Genomic DNA, 18,114 nt, shown 5'->3' on the forward strand with positions numbered 1-18,114 from the left:
TAATTAAATTTATTAAATGACCGAACGGTTTACTGACTACCTTTGTAATTGAAATTCTTAAATAAATTGTATATGCATTATGCAACTAAAATTTTGTGTTTTTTGTTTTTGTTAATGTTGAACTTAAAGTAAAGGGAAACAAAGGACAGTAAGTAAGCAGTTCGTCAAAATGTACTTCATGGGTTATATTTGACGAAACTATAGTCCAGATATTTGTATTATGAATTATAGTCCATTATAAATTATAGTCAATTTGATTATGTAATCATATATTCCTACTTTAAAGTAGAAGTACTATTTGAACATCGTTTAGCAAATTTTCTTTTTTTTCTTTTTCCAAGTAGTGCTGAATTACATATATTAGTTTATATTCTTACTTATATAGCTGATAGTCGCTATTAATTTGATGGTGATAACCACCCTTGATATTATTAAGGCTTGAGTAAAACTGGTTAATAAAACATATCTGATTGAAAAAAGTAAACTACCAAATTTAAATATGAAAATTCCTAGCTTAGAAAATTGTAGTTGTCCGCTTTACGGAACGAACTCACCGCTTTAAATGTAGTTGTTGGTTGCCGTAGTCGGGATTTGCAGCAGGCCTATGTCAGTCGGCCCTGCTGTTGTTGTTGTTGCTGGTATCGTGGGCTGTGGTGCCGCCTGTTGTTGCTGTTGACAGTAGTGGCGCAGGCCTATGTTCGTTGCAACTGGTGGTGGTTGTACCGACGATGGTGATTGCGCGTTGTAATGATAGGCGCTGTCGGTGGTGCTTGGTGCGTTGTAAGGGTTATGGTTGCACCGGCGATGGTGGTTGGCGCGTTTGGTTGTTATAAGGACGGCTGGCGGACGTGAATTAGAGCTGGCGGGTCTGCCAAATATTGCCGGGCGTTACAGCGCTGCTTATGGGTCACCAATTGCTTATCAATTGCATAGAATCGTGTCGGCTTTGTCGACAAATTGTGAGGAGACCGACGACGAGGTGCTGGCTGCTGTATTCCCAACTTCTTTACCACGTTGCCGCCTGAAATGTGGGTGCGGTGCTACCTCTCGTTGTTAATTTAGTGGTGATGTGGTTAGGGGCGTCGTTGCTGCTGGTACGGATGCAACCCATACTTTCTGCAGAAAACGCTTTGGCTAATACGCCTTGCTCGACTTGTCGTTGTTGCCAGTATGTCAAGTGGCCCCTCGCATACGAACTCCGCATGCCAATCAGGACAAGAAAGAATTAAAAGCACATAAATCGTCCGCGTGCCAACCCGGACCAGAAAGAATTAAAAACGCTCAAATCACTAAACGCCACTATAAATTGGTAATCCTCGTTCCGCGTGCCAACCAGCAAAAGGAAGCATTAAAAGCACACAAATTGCTAAGCCAATCAGTAAAAGGAAGCATTAAAACCACACAAATCGCTAAGCCAACCAGTAAAAGGAAGCATTAAAAGCACACAAATTGCTAAGCCACTATAGATATATAATCCTCAGGTGATCCGCGTGCCAACCAGGAAGAAAAAAACATTCAAAGCACACCAATCGCTAACCCACTATAAATTCGTTAATTCTTGTCTGACTTACTCCGTCCGTTGCCAACCAGGAATAGGAAAAAAAGAAAGATTTTTCGATCTGCGGAAACTGGTGGTTTTTTTCTTCTTGCTAGTGATCGCCGAGGGTGGGGCCGTGTGTAGAAGTCCACGAAAGTGGGGAAAGCTTCTGACCGCCATTCACCTGGGAATGGCCAGAGCGATTCTTTTGCATGAGGTTCAAGCAGCTCACTACTGCCGGTCGCTTGCGGCCAAGAATCCTCTGGGTAGCCGCTAAACACCCGTTTAGCGGTGAGCTAATGTGAGAAGGCGACAACCTGGCTAGGCCACTTTGACATAATCGGTTTAAGGGCTAGCCGGGGGGAGATTTCATCGGCAGCGTCTGTACACCTCTACGTGCGGCTGCAAGCGGGCGTCTGTCTTGGAGCAAGCGGCTCGCTATATAAACGTGCCAAGTAATATTTTCACCCCCGCTGAGCGGGTTGTGCGCTGGGCTTGGGACCCGCCACGTAAAACCATACTCCAATGAAATATAACAACAAGCCTCGGATAAATACACTCTCTATTGATGACGACCATGGCAAACGTTTGAAGGACAATGAATTGAGGGCATGCACCTGGAACGTCCGCTCCCTGAATGGGATTGGTGCAGATGCCCGGCTGGTTGATGTCCTCGTCAAAGCAAAATCTGACATCACCGCCATCCAAGAAATGCGTTGGACGAAGCAAGGAAGAAAGAAGATCAAAAATTGTGACATATATTGGAGTGGCCATGCGAATAAGCGCAGTTTCGGCGTCGGATTCGTGGTGGGAGAGAGACTTTGTCGCCAAGTGCTGGCGTTCACGCCTGTGGACGAGCGTCTCGCCGTTATTCGAATAAAAGCAAAATTTTTTAATATATCATTCATCTGCGCCCATGCGCCGACAGAGGAGAAAGACGATGAGGTGAAAGACACTTTTTATGAACAATTAGAACGCACATACGAGCGCTGCCCCCGTCATGATATAAAAGTCGTGCTTGGCGACTTTAACGCCAGGGTGGGCAAAGAAGGTGTTTTTGGCCCTACAGTCGGAAAGTTCAGCCTACACAATGAAACTTCTCCTAACGGACTGAGGCTGATTGACTTTGCCGGTGCTAGAAACATGGTCATATCAAGCACGAGGTTCATGCATAAAAAGATACATCAAGCTACATGGCTGTCTCCTGATCGAAATACTCGCAATCAGATCGATCACGTTGTGATAGACGGACGGCATGCCTCCAGTGTTTTAGATGTGCGAACGATCCGAGGACCTAACATCGATTCGGACCATTATCTCGTTGCAGCCAAAATACGCACCCGCCTCAACGCGGCTAAAACAAGGAACAAAAAACACAAGGAAAGCTAGACGTCGAAAAGCTTCAATCACAACAGACTGCCAATGATTTCGCAACTCGACTCTCACACCTGCTCTCTGAGGGCACAACTCATCCTGAAGGAATACAGGAGCAGTGGGACCATATCTCCAAAGCACTTCATACTGCCGCCGAGGAAAAAATTGGTTACCGGCGGCCACGAAAAAACAACTGGTATGATGAAGAATGCCGCGTTGCAACCGAAAGAAAAGACGCTGCCTACAGGGCTACGTTAAAAGCGAGCGCGACAAGAGGAGTGTGTGAACGCTATCGTGAGTTGAAAAGGGAAGCGAGACGCCTTTTCAGGAAGAAAAAAGCAGAAGCAGAAAGGCGTGAGTGCGAGGAGCTTGAGCTGCTAGCCACCAGGAATAACGCCCGAAAATTCTACCAAAAAATACGGCGACAGACGGAAGGTTTTAAGACCGGGGCAAACTCCTGTAGGAATGAAAACGGCGACCTTGTAACTGATGTCCAGAGAGTGCTTAGATTATGGAGGGAACACTTCTCTGCTCTCCTAAATGGAGGCAGCAATTCACCGCGCAGAGATGAAGAACCCGATCCCGCAATCGATGATGATGGAATATATGTCCCCCCGCCCGATTATGACGATGTTAGAATAGCAATAACCAGATTGAAAAACAACAAGGCCGTGGGCGCTGATGGATTGCCTGCGGAGCTATTCAAGTTCGGCGGCTAGGAGTTGGTAAAGCGCATGCAGCAGCTTCTTAGCAAAATATGGGCGGACGAAAGCATGCCCGACGGTTGGAATCTAAGTGTTCTTTGTCCAGTTCACAAGAAGGGGGATACTGCAAAATGCACCAACTATCGTGGAATCAGCCTTCTTAATATCGCATATAAGGTCCTTTCAAGTGTATTGTGCGAAAGATTGAAGCCCATCGTGAACCGGCTGATTGGACCTTATCAGTGCGGCTTTAGACCTGGTAAATCTACCATCGACCAGATTTTCACAATGCGCCAAATCTTGGAAAAAACCCGTGAAAAGAGAATCGACACACATCACCTCTTCGTCGACTTTAAAGCCGCCTTCGACAGCACGAAAAGGAGCTGCCTATATGCCGCTATGTCTGAATTTGGTTTCCCCGCAAAACTTATACGGCTGTGAAAAATGACGTTGAGCAACACCATCAGCTCAGAATTGGGAAGGACCTCTCCGAGCCGTTCGAAACTAAACGAGGTTTCAGACAGGGTGACCCCCTATCGTGCGATTTCTTTAATTTGATGCTGGAGAAAATTATACTATCTGCAGAACTTAACCGCATTGGAACAATATACTATAAAAGCGTGCAATTACTGGCATATGCTGATGACATTGATATCATCGGCTTAAACACCCGCGCTGTTAGTTCTGCTTACTCCAAGCTGGAAAAAGAAGCGGTAAAGATGGGTTTGATGGTGAATGAGGGCAAAACGAAGTACCTGCTGTCATCGAGCAAAGAGTCAGCGCATATACGCCTTGGCAACCACGCTACTGTTGGCAGCCATAATTTCGAAATAGTAAAAGACTTCGTTTATTTGGGAACCAGCATCAACACTAGCAACAACATCAGCACTGAAATCCAGCGAAGAATCAATCTTGCCAATAAATGCTACTTTGGACTAGGTAGGCAATTGAAAAGTAAAGTCCTCTCTCGGCGAGCGAAAATCATACTCTACAAGTCACTTATCGTACCCGTCCTGCTATATGGGGCAGAAGCATGGACCATGACAACAGCAGATGAAGGGCTTTGGGAGTGTTCGAGAGAAAAGTTCTTCGAAAGATTTATGGACCTCTACGCGTTGGCGATGGCGAGTACCGAAGAAGATTTAATGATGAGCTGTACGAGCTATACGCAGACATCAACATAGTCCAGCGAATTAAAACGCAGCGGCTGCGCTGGCTAGGCCATGTTATGCGAATGAAAGATGATGCTCCGGCCAAGAAAGTGTTTCTATCGGAACCCGCCTATGGAAGCAGAGGTAGAGGGCGGCCCCCACTCCGTTGGAAGGACCAGGTGGAAAACGATTTAAACTCCCTTGGTGTGACCAATTGGCGCCGGTTGGCGGAGCGAAGGAGCGACTGGCGCGCCTTGTTGGACGGCCATAACCGTTTAGACGGTTAAGCGCCAATTAAGTAAGTAAGTAAGTGATCGCCGAATTTTTCTTTCTTTGTATCGATACTTTTGTATCGCAACTTTCGCCACATCACCAGTCACTAGGTGTGTTCGCACGAAAACGCTCCCAAGTGGACCGTAACCGTAGACCATAACAGCAAACCGTAACAAACCTGTTTCGCTTCGAAGACCTGACGATGAAGCGAGCAGGAAACCGGATCCTCTGTGGGAAGCCACTGCCAGGGGCCTCCGATGCCAATCAACGTGGGGCACGACTCACCCCTGAGATAAGAGTCTCAAAGTCCTACTACGAAGCTAGCCGGGAAAAAGGTTAAGTCAAGTTGGGAATTAATTCTGTTTCCTAGTTTAAAAGGGCTTTGCGGCAATTAGACATTTGTTATGGAGAACTCGTCAAAACTCCGAAAGATGATTTCTAGTGGTTATCGCCCCCACAGAAAGGCAAAACAAAAAAAAAGGTGTAGACATTTTGATATGGAGAACTCGTCCAAACTTCGAAAGGCTAGTCCGACCTAAGCGTGGACTACCAGGGTGTTCGCGGTCCTCGGTGAGTACGCGTGTGAACATCCTATGAGGTCAGTGCTCGGGGAGAATACTGGGCGAGATGTCCCCGACCGCCAAAACGCCCAGACAAAAAAAGGTCCGATTGGTAGGAAAAAAAAGAAAAATCATTTGGTAATTTGGCAAAAAAACCGTTCTGGTTGGTTTATTGTGGACGAATATCCGAAGCGTGGAAGCGACCTATCAATTTCCCGTTTAGGTCCTCGAGATCATACAGTGCGTTGCCTATTTTTCGGAGCACGCGACACTTCAGGTATTTTGGTAGGAATTTGGCGTTAATGCCTTGTTTGAAGTTACTTAAAGCAAAGTTTTTCCTGAAAACTTCTTGGCCTTCCTTGTAGTTGACTTGCCTAGAGCGCTTGTTATAGGTGTTTATCCCCCTATCCTTGGCCTGATCTAAATTTCTACGGATTGCGAATATTAGTCAACTTGTCCGTTCTGCTCACTATCGTAACCTGGTCTTCCCTAAGGCTGCCGAGTTTCTCTAATATACTTTATGCTGAGGCATGTTGGACCATATTTTGGCCGTATAATGCAAAGTATGGAGAGCACTGAATCGCCGTATGAAAATCACTTCTCAAAACAGATACAATCTCGGGTATATGCTTATCCCAATCGGTATGGTCAGGTTTATCTTTCAGGAAAATCCTAATCTTCGAAACAATTTCTCTATTAACGTGTTCGGATGCGTTCGCTTGAGGAGAATATAACCCCGTCATCACGTGCGTCACCCGGCAATTTGCTAAAAATTGGTTCATTTCCTTCGAGATAAACTGTTTACCATTGTCACTATGAATAAATTCAGGGACCCCTACAGCCCGAAAAATTTCTGAAGCGAAGTAATTTATAACGTTAACAGTGGTGGCTCTCTGCATGGGCTTTAGCCAAACGTATTTCGAAAGATGGTCTAGTACTATAAAAAGAAATAGATTGCGCTCCTTAGATCTCGGATACGGCCCTATAAAGTCGCAATATAACCGCTGAAATGGCCTTTCGGATTCAAAGGTACTCCCTATAGGTGGTCTCGACTGCTGATTGGTGGGTTTTATAGTTTGCAGGTGTCACAACGCTGAACGTAGTCCCTGACGTCCTTAGCCTGCTGCGGCCAGAAGTACTTCTGCCTAACACGTTCTAAGGTTTTCTGCCACCCGCCATGGTAACTCCGGTTAGCGTCATGTGCTAATCTCACTGCTTCCTCAGTCAACCCTTTCGGCAACCATAATCGCCACAGCGAGGCTTCTTCCCCTTCCATCCCCTTACGAAATTTAACTCGTTTGAAAATTACCCCGTCCACCTACTCGGGTGTGCACCACCAAGGGACGCCTGGCCTTGGAGAAAGCCCCCCTATTATTACCGCCCCGATTCTGGCTCCGCCGAAAGCTTCCTGCACTCCCGAACGGAGTATTTCGGCCCGGTTGGCCGTACGACTGCTCGCGTGACATAGTCAGGTAAAAAAAAATTTAAAAAAATGCGACTTGTTATGTGGTAGTTCTGAAAAAAACTTTTGCCGCGTAATGCAGTTAGGGGTCAGAAAAAACGGTCAGAATCCCCCCTTCACCTTATATTTTCGACGGCGGTTTGTAAAAAAAAGGTTTATATATATATATTTATATGCAAAAAAAAATTTTTTTTTTTGGTGCGAGATTTTTATGTGAGTTGACGCTCTTAGAGACCGGCTGTGCAAAATACATTTAAAACTCTGATGTCAATAACACTTGATGCAAAACATTATTCATAATCACAAGCACATAACCATAAAATGTACATATATATATATTACACTTGAAAACATATAAAAAAAAAAATTTACAAACAAAAGAACTATAGAAAAATGTGTCAGCACAAAAAATCACACATGGCAAGCAAATGTAAACGGATATAAAAATAAGTAAACAAACTCTTCACGCTCAATATCAAATTACCGCAAGACAATAAATTACAATAGCAAACTGAAAAACCATTAAAATTTTGTAAACTCTAAATGGGTCATTAAGTCATTTTAAGAATCACAATCACAAATGGTTCTCAAGTGTATGCGATTCTTCTTAAAGGTGGATGGTGTGGCATTACCACAATACAAGATATTTATATTTATGTACAGGCCAGAATAGGGTTAGCTTGGAATGCATAAGCAAATGAATTTCACTTTCGACCACACACAAATTACTCATAGCGACACAGTCATAGCGGTATAGATAAGTTACATTGAACTCAGCGGGGAGCCATATCCATTTACAGTTGCTTAACCCTTAAGCGTCACACTCACTAGCTCACGTGTTGACCAGCATGACTGATCGACAGCGTCGGTTTGTCAGTGCAACTGACCAAATATTATTACGTAGTTAGGTAATAATCTACTGACTAGGTATATAGAAATAGAATGTAGTTATTTTTAGTGTGTAAGTATTGTATGAAAATATTGTAAATGCATTGTAAGCAAAAATTCCTATAAAAAAGAAAGCATTTGTCAATAAAGAATGATTCGATGAATTGAATTTCTGCGCTGAACATTAGCGCTTCAAGTTATTCACGTTGTTTTCATTTCTTCTTAAATCCTTTTAACATTCTACATGGCGATCCTGCCATCATCATAAATACATTTAATCATTTCTTTTTGCAACATCTTCCAATTAAACAACGAAGCAGACGATATGTTGTATCCAGAGTTTTAGAAAATGTGCTAAGGTATGGGCAGTATTATTGTGTTCTTCGGAATCAGAAGCCCTAAGGTCAACATTCATAATAAGCTAGGAGTAGGGGAAGCAGACGGACTTCGATAACCTGATAAATGTCGAAAAAAGAGAATGTTTAGTAAAGAGAACCCAACAGAGCACCATTATTTGCAGAAATGAAATGTTTGTAGATATAATGGTTACCTTTTTCATTTAGATACAAAGAACATGCAACATTAGTGTTTACAATTTTAATTAATTTTTCAATAAAGTGCAACACAAAAACATAACAGAAACAGAAAGCGATTAATTTCATTTCAAAACTTACAAGTCTATTAATAAAAAAAAATTAATTTAGTATTAAGAAATAAATAGAGATATTTATGAAATGAAGGGATGAGATGAAGTAGTAACAAACAATAAATTTTATTTATTTTGTTTATTTAAATTACTTATAGTTGTATATTAACCTGATTCATACTTGAAGCTTCTATATCGACGATGGAAATTTGGCTTAACTCATTTTTTGTTCAGAGTTTAGTGAAGTACATGAATGATGTATTTATTTTATCAAAAAAAGTTCCTCATACTTTGCAGGACGAAATAATGTTAAAAACAATAGTTCCTGTATTATTTATATGGTAAAACTTCAAGTGTCGTGGGGGACCTCTTAAAATTAAATTTTTTGGGATTGATTCGCATAGTTTCGGTTACAAATTGAATTAAAATTAATAGACATTTTTTCTAAAACTATCTTAAAAAAGAATTAAATTTGTAAATTTTATAAAAAGGCCCCTGCTATTTCTCTGTTCGCTGCTGTAATTAATAAGCAATAACATATTATTATTTAATTGTGATTTTGGCGACCTCTTAATTAATTACTTATTTTGTTTAAAGCTGGCTTCAGGTCAAATTGAGTAAAACACAATATGCTTAAGTTTTACTACCAATATATTTCGGCTACTCTTCCGGTAACCGTCTTCAGGACGTAACTATTGACAAAATGTTTTATTTTATTTTGTTTTGATTTTTTCAATAGTTACGCCCTGAAGACGGTTACCGGAAGAGTAGCCGAAATATATTGGTAGTAAAACTTAAGCATATTGTGTTTTACTCAATTTGACCTGAAGCCAAACAAAATAAATAATATTATTATTTAGTTTTGCTCCACAGTCTCTGACAAAAAATCTACTTCAGCCTGCCCAACTAAATTGCCAATTTCTAATCGTAAAGCGATTGCTTTTGTGGGGGTAATTTTTTTTATAATTTTGGCCATTGTTTTGAAAAACAAATCGTTTTCATCGGCTTTTTCATCCGGCCGTTTACTGTTCTCCGCCAATTCTCTTAAAATTTTTAGTCGTTGCTACGAGTTTTTTTTCTTCTGAGATTTCTTTTTCTTTTGGATAGCAGGAAGTTGGGGAACTTTGTCAGTTGCTACACTGGATGTTAAGTCAATGGTTACGTTGGGGTAGTCGCCTATTATTTCGTCACCTATTATATTATTAGTGCCTTCTGACTGCCATTCTTCTAAAAGAAATTCTGCGAAACAATCCTTTGCATAATTTTCCTCCATGCTACCACCGATCTGCTCCTCGTGTTGAATGTTTGTTACGGTACTAAACACATAAAATAAATTCATATTGTTTTATCATTAAAATTATATTGGGACATGCAACAAGTATTACCGCCTTTTCGGCGAAGGGCACGAATCTAGGAAAGGCAAGCTTTCACTCCGTCGCTTTGCGGCATTGCCTGCAGAGCCGGTACAGGGTTTGCCTCTTATTCGAACGTAATAGTCCCGAACATACCCCCATCTCTTGCTGCAAGCTAAACCTGCATATATTAAATCGTTAGCTTAATGTGAAAATGTGCTAAGTCACTTTTTTTTTGAAAAATTGTATTTTAATGCAGTTTTAAAACTGCATTCAAAGTACATCGATGACAAAAAAAAAATATTTTCATTTTTACGTGCTGTTGACAATGATGTGTAAATGTGCTAAGTCTTCAGCTGTTAAAAAGGATGTGCTAAGTCAACCTGTCGCCAATATCAATCTGAATTAATAGTTGTTTTTGTTGTATTAACGATAAAGACACTCCCCGAAGGTTTTGGAGAGTGTTACCGATGTTGATGGTCCTTTGCCGGATATAGATCCGGTACGTTCCGGCAACAAAGCACCGTTAAGGTACTAGCCCGACCATCTCGGGAACGATTTGGCATGACCACATGAAATCTTCTAGTCCATACCGCCCTCCAACCCCCTACATCCATAATAAACTTGGGATGGTCATAGCCTCGGCCGTCAATCAAACAGGATTGGGTTGGAGAAGCTACATATTGCGTTGGCAACCCCTTGAGAGGGTTGCGCTATACAACGCCTTGAAATTGGATTCACCCAATTGAGACATGTCTTGGTTTGATAAATGCTTTGCGCTGACCATAATCTACTTTAATTCTTACATGTCGATAACTATATGCTTTCTTACAGGCTAGTTAAAAATACAAAACAATTCAACCTTAAACTGTTATTAAAATTAATAACACTAGTGAATCGATTTGCTAGATGTGTAGTCCTAGTTATAGGTTCATTCATAGCATAATTCGTTTTATGAGTTATTTCGATAAATAGTCTATTATTTATTTATTTATTTATTACAGCTTATAAGCCTAGATTAATAAATCCATATCACATATTACATATTACATGAGATCTCTTCTATCTATCTTATTGCAGTTGCACGACAATATGATATTAATTTCTTTTTAAATACATTCAGCTCTTCACAGTTTCTTACATCTATAGGAAATTCATTAAATCTTTTTAATCCTTTGTAAAATAAATTGAGCTGTCCGCTTTCCGTGGAAAAGAGCGGAAGCCTAAAATTATTCTTATTTCTAGTATTAATATTGTGAATATCTTTTTGGTATACAATATTATTGCTCAAATACTCCGCTAAATCCCCTGTTTTAATATCAAAAACAAAAATCATTACAAAATAAAGTATACGCTGTTTAACACTAAGCCATTGTAATTTGTTCAGCATATCACTTGTCGGAGTATCATGTTCTTTATTTAATATAAACCTCATCGCCTTATTTTGCATTTTTTGTAAGCTATCTATTATGTTCTCTGCCACCAGAAACAGTATGGTAGGGCAGTAATTAAAATGGGGCTCCACTATAGTTCTATATACTAAGATCTTGTGCTTCTTCGATACATATTTACATGGCCTGTACAGGAAACCTATTTTTTAGCAATCCTTTGCTTAAGACCATTTATGTGGACTTCAAATTTCAATCTATTATCAATAACTATACCTAAATAGTTTAGTTTTGACACTTCCATAAGTACACTGTTGTCTATTTTTAGTTCATAACTGTTACTAACGGGTGTTCTACTCAGAATCATATACTTGGTCTTATCGGCATTTATCTTTAATTTTTTTTGGCACATCCATAGGTATATATTATCTAGGTCTGATTGCATCTTTTGCATAGCTATATTACAATTTTTATCGCTTATCAAAATGAGAGTATCATCTGCAAACAACTTTAAGTTATAATGCTTTACTGATTTAATTATATCATTTATATATATTTTAAACAATATTGGTGCAAGTACTGATCCTTGTGGAAGGTCAATATCGACTGGTGTTTCATTTGATAGAAATGTTCCATTTACTAGTGTTCTTTGGCGACGATTTGAAAAGTAACTTTTGAACCATGCAAGCGTTTTATCTCTCACTCCAATGCTGTAAAGTTTTTCTATCATAATTTGTTGAGATATTGCTTCGAACGCTCGTTTTAGGTCTAGGAATACCGCAATTACAAAATTTGTTTCATTAAGTTGGTTTTTCCATTCAAAAACAATTGAGTTTAAAACAGACTCGCAAGAATGTTTTTTTCGAAAACCAGATTGCTTTGGTATTACAATTTTTTTTTAACTCCAGGTACCTTTCCAGCTGTTCTTTTACAATTGATTCAATGATTTTTTCATCGGCAGGCAAGGTATTTATGGGTCTCATTTCATTAGATTTTATAGTATTTTTAACTTTTTGAATAGGTATAACTGTTGTTAGCTTCCAAAAGTCTGGCATTGTACCAGTTCTGAAGCTTTCATTAATAATATTCGCATAAAAGTATCCCGTGTACATAACAGAGTCTTTAATTACACCTTCCGTAATAAGATTATTTCCGCCTACCTTATGTTTAAACTTTTTAACAATTTGTGTCACTGTATCGACAGTCACTTGATCAAATACAAAGTAGCTGGTCACGTTGTATTCGTGGTTAAAGTTATTTGTGACTATTTCAATGTCATTGTTTATATCTTTTATACTCTTAACAAAAAATATATTAAGATTATTAGCTATATCTTTTCCATCTTCATATACTTTATTATCGATTTCGATCTTTTTAATTAGAGATTTTTCTTTTTTCAAATTTACAGTGTCTTTTAGACATTTCCACATTTGTTTACTATTTTTGCTATTTATCGAAATTTTGTTTTCTAGGTATTTAGTCTTCTTAATTTTAATTAATTTTTTGTATTGCTTGTTTATAGTTTTATACTGCACCCAGTCACCGTTTATTTGACAAATTTTATACAAGCTATTTTTACACTTATTTAAGTCGTTAGCTCTCGATCATACTATTTGTTCATGAGTTTTACTTCAACTTGTTTTTCAAAAGTTAAACATTTCATGGCTTGAGCCATAACATCATTTATTATTCGAACTTTTTCTTCGACTGATACCATATTCATTAAACTCAGGTTATAGTTTCGGAATATATTCCAAAGATTCTTAGCACTGTAGTATTCCCATGATGTTATACACTTTTTTAAACGCATTTGATATTCTTTCTCTGACATCAGATTAAACCTAATTGTTTCGTAGTCAGATATTTTATTATCTTCAAGTCTCTCACAATTAATGTTGTCACTATTAGAGTATAATAACTCAATCCTTGTTTGGGAGGTTTCTGTGATTCGGGTATTGAAATCTATTTTTTGGCTCATGCATACATTTGCTAGAGTGTCATTTAAGCTATTTCGATTTGTAGTATTTCTGTTCATGTCTATATTGAAATCTCCTATACCAATATTACTCTCAGTTGGTACAAATTTCACTAAAATACTTTCATTTAAGTAATATATAAAATCAATGTCATTACTATTAGGTGAATGACATAATACTCCGACACACCATTTTGTACCACTGTTCCTAATTTTAATAATTATACACCAAAAATTTTGGCTTATACTGCTGTTGTATATAACCTTATATTTTATTGTTTCATGCACGTATATAAGTACACCGCCAGTATGTCTGCTGTGCGAGTCACATCTAACGATATTGTAATTAGTTATTTTTAATTCGCTTTCTTCTATATTACATGTAGTTCCAGATTCGGAACATAACACAATAAACGGATTTTTTTCATATATTAGCATTTCAAGTTCATATTTGTTAGCTAAGATGCTATTTATATTAAGATATATGCCTAATAATTGCTATTTACGGTTCGGCTCTTTTGTTGGCAGTATTTTGTATATGCCGGGAATTTAACACTAAATGCAGAATGATTCACGTCAACGTCTAATCACTTTTTTTGCACTAGTTCGTAGCAATTAACACATTTTACTACTTCAGACTTACAGTCTTCTTCTTCATGTGCACCACCGCACTTTACACAGGCAATTTTGTTCGGACATTCACTGGCTTTGTGTTGAAAGCCTAAACATATAAACATCTTAGTACGTTGTAATATTCGACCACTCTGCAATTATCGTATTCTATTTTGATTCTTCTTTTCACAATTAGCAACTCGCATGTATCAAAATCACTCTCTACAACTACCTTATACCTTTCTTCGCGTTTGTTTTTATCCTCATATACTTTTATTATTTTGATAACATTGATGTCATCCATTTCATTTTGTTTTATTAAACATTCAACAATTCTTTCTTCGCTTAGTTTACTTGTTGGGCCCAACACTTTAACCATTTTCTTTTTTGTTTGGTTTCTTTTCTTTTCAACTTCGTATTTTTCACCGATCTGTTCACTGATTTTCTTTTGCACTGTTTCTAATGCATTTCCACCAGCGCATTCCGCAATTATGCCGCCACTGCTTATTGCTCTCACATCTTTAATCAGGCATTCTGTCGGCTCAATGACCGGTTTAAGAGCATTTTTTGTTTCTTTGTTATTTTTCTTTGCATTCCCTTTTGGTTTAATAACTACTTTGTAGACATTCTTCTTTGCTGCTTGTGCATATGTCGGTTTGTTATTAACATTGCTATCCACATTTATTGCATTCAAATTAGTTGTGCTTTGTTCGTTCGGTAATTTACTCTTTGCAATGTTATTGTTTTGCTCTTGGGTAACTTCTTGAACTATTTGTTTTTTCATTCCATCATATTTCGCTTGTAGATGTTGGTCTAATATAACACTAAGTTCATTTACTATGTCGCTCTCAAATTTTTGACACTTCCTATTAAAAATATCATCAACAATTTCCGTCACATCGTTTTTCTTTAATTTATTTTGTTCGGATTTTTCAATTACATGTTTTATTTCCAAAAATTTCATGTTAGTGCTAGATAAGCTACATTTATTGCAAAACCATTTAATGTTAAGGTTTTCATTTAAAACTTTTAATTCTGCTCTCTTAACATTACTGCATTTAAGGCAATAGCTTTTACCGCAGCCCCCATGACACTCCACGATTTCATCTATGAGCGACAATTTCGCTGTGTAATCACAACACTCGGAAGGCATTTTAAACGGCACTTCAGATATTATTTATATAAAATAATGTCCGCTGACTTTCAATAAAATTTATTATTATAAAATAGAGTCACTGTCTCTTACTTCTTTAAAGCTATCACTTTAGATAATTTATATCATATAAGGTATATTTTTCACTGACATCCATTATGATCAGGACAAACACGTCCGTTTCGTTCGCGCGCCAGCACGATATGCCAAAGATCACGCAGTGGAATGTATGAAATGAACAAGTTAGATAAATTAGAGCAATTTATGCTAAAGTTTATTACATTATAGGCAACCATGAGTGAGATAAAAGTTCTTCTGTCATGCAAAGCCTGAAGACCAAGCAATTTGTGCTTGCTGATATATGATGGGTGGCCGTCTGGCCACTGAAGCATACGTAAAGCAATTTTTGTAAACATTTTTGTAACTCTCTCAATTTTATAGGAGTTAGATTCATAGAAAGGATTCCATAAAATTGAGCAATATTCAAGACGACTTCTTTCCAAGGATATATAAAGTGCCTTCAACGTCATAGGGTCCTTAAAGTCACTGGTGTTACGTCTACTGAACCCAACCATTGCAACAAAGTTTGAAACAACGAAGTCAATGTCACTGGAAAGAGAGAGTTTGGAGTCAAAAATCACACCCAAGTCTTTAATATTTTGACAACGATTAATAGATTTAGCATTTAGTTTGTAGATAAAGTATGTGGCAGTTGTCTATTTGGAATAGGACACAACACAGCATTTGTTTGAATTTAAAAATAAATTATTGTATGCGCACCATCCGGCAGAAGTCCAGATCAGAACCGTTAGAAATAGTTTGACAAATAAATAGTATTTTTTGTGAAATATATAGCTTTAATGTTATATTTTGTTTTGAGGGCGGAAATTGTGATAAGTCATAAAATAGCTGCTAGGTTAGCATACATGATTTTTATTTATCTTTTTCAAAGCTTCTACACTCAAAAGTATTGCAATTAAGGTATCTTCATTCACAGTTTTGCCAAAAAAAGGTTATTTCAAAAAATATTCTTTTTTTTCACCTCCTGTATAATTCTTAAAAGTTTACTTAGCACATTTTCACCTTAAGCTAACGAAATATATAAATAAAAAGCAGATCCGATATACTGTATGAACTGTTACTCTTTCTTTTCTTATCCTCTTCTATTTATATGTAAGAAATTTATGAAGTAAGGGGAAGATTACACGTGATTTGGGGAACATTTAAAAAATTCAAAATCGTGGCTAATCCTAAAAGCAGTACTTCTCTCCCACACACGTTCAACTTTACTATATTTAAATCATTTATATTTTCATTTTAAGATTGCTTTCATTACAGGTTTCTTGCTAATGGGGAGTCCTTTCGATTTCTATCATTTCAATATAGGATATCCCATACATGGATATCTCACATTATAAAGCAAGTTTCAAATAGTATTGTCAAAAGAATGATCTACATTTTACCACAGCCAACAGAGGAATTTCTTAAAATAACATCGCAAAAATGTATGTCAATGTGGAATTTTCCCAATTGTGTGGGAGCTATTGATGGGAAGCATATTCGCATAAAAGCACCTAGCAATAGTGGTTCATTATTTTTCAACTATAAATAATATTATTCCATTGTTTTGTTGGCAATAGTTGATGCTGACTGCAAATTTATATCAGTCGATGTGGGCTCTTATGGCAGAGAGGGGGACGCAGGTATATTAAGATAGATTGATATGGATAGTTATACTTAGCACATTAATTATTCCAGGCATTTTTCTGAAAGCAAAATTGGTAGACAAATTCAAAATGATGAACTAAAATTCCCAACACCCCGTCCTTTTCCTGGGTCAACTGAAAATATTCCCTTATGTTTTCGTCGGCGATGAAGCGTTTGCACTGCATGAGCATTTAATGAAACCGTATCCGAAAAAATAAACTTTACAGTACAAATCCAAAGCTATTTACAATTGTCGAATTTCGCGAGCGAGAAGAACTACCGAAAATGCTTTTGGTATATTTTGTGCATATTTTAGATAATTTTTTCAACCAATTGCAACATAACCAGATGTTACAGATAATGTCGTTATGAGTGCTTGCATACTACATAACATTTTACGAGATGCCAATATTTCAGTTCCGTTTCCAGTTGGAAACAATGATAAGTTACCACTACCTGAACATAATTTATTGCCACTTGACCAAAGCAACAGACGTGGAGCAAATTCGCTCACTCAAATTCGTGAAAATTGAAGGAGTATTTTAATGGTATCGGCGCAGTTGAATGGCAGGAGCAACATTATGTAAATAATTTACATTTTATAAGAAACCTTTCTACATATAGTATGGTCAAGTAACTTGTAAAGACGGCACAGATAGGTTGCATTTGTTATGTGCTGTGTGAGTGTTTTGCGTGGTAATAAAAACATACTGATTCATCATTATCGTTCCTACTTCACAGTTGTGGGTTGTAGAGTTGTGCTTTTTCGTTTATTTGAGAGATTCGAATCTTTCGTTCTTTTTCTGAGGAACGAACAAGTTGTTCTTTTTGTTCATTTGTTCTTTTTTTCAAGCAGATTTGTTCACTGCTGCTCGCCCCGCGGAAAAAGCCGACAAGTATAGATTGGGGTGTGTATGCAGCAATGCTTTGTGTAGGTATATTTAAATGTGTTATGAATAAATAAGTTAATATATATATATATATGTATAATTAACTTCAAAAAAAAAAAAGTTACAAATTTGGGAAGATCCAGGAAATTGAAAGAGTACAGACACAAATTGTAAATATGAACTTTTCAAGCTTAATAAATGTAATATTTAGTTTCTTACAAAACATGTTTTTCATAAATAGTTCATACATATATTGTTGTAGCAGTGCCACACACAAAGATGACCACACATATCTTTAGTGCAAGTGGCATCATCGACATTCGTGCTCACTGTGAATTTCTGCGTATGTATGTATGAATTTACGTATGTATGTTCGCGAACGAGATGAGAGAAAGAATAACTTTAGATAAAACGATGTTCGCGAACGAGATGAGAGAAAGAA

The sequence above is a fragment of the Eurosta solidaginis genome, chromosome 1 (genome assembly GCF_040869045.1).
Source record: "Eurosta solidaginis isolate ZX-2024a chromosome 1, ASM4086904v1, whole genome shotgun sequence".
In the NCBI taxonomy this organism is placed as follows: domain Eukaryota; kingdom Metazoa; phylum Arthropoda; class Insecta; order Diptera; family Tephritidae; genus Eurosta; species Eurosta solidaginis.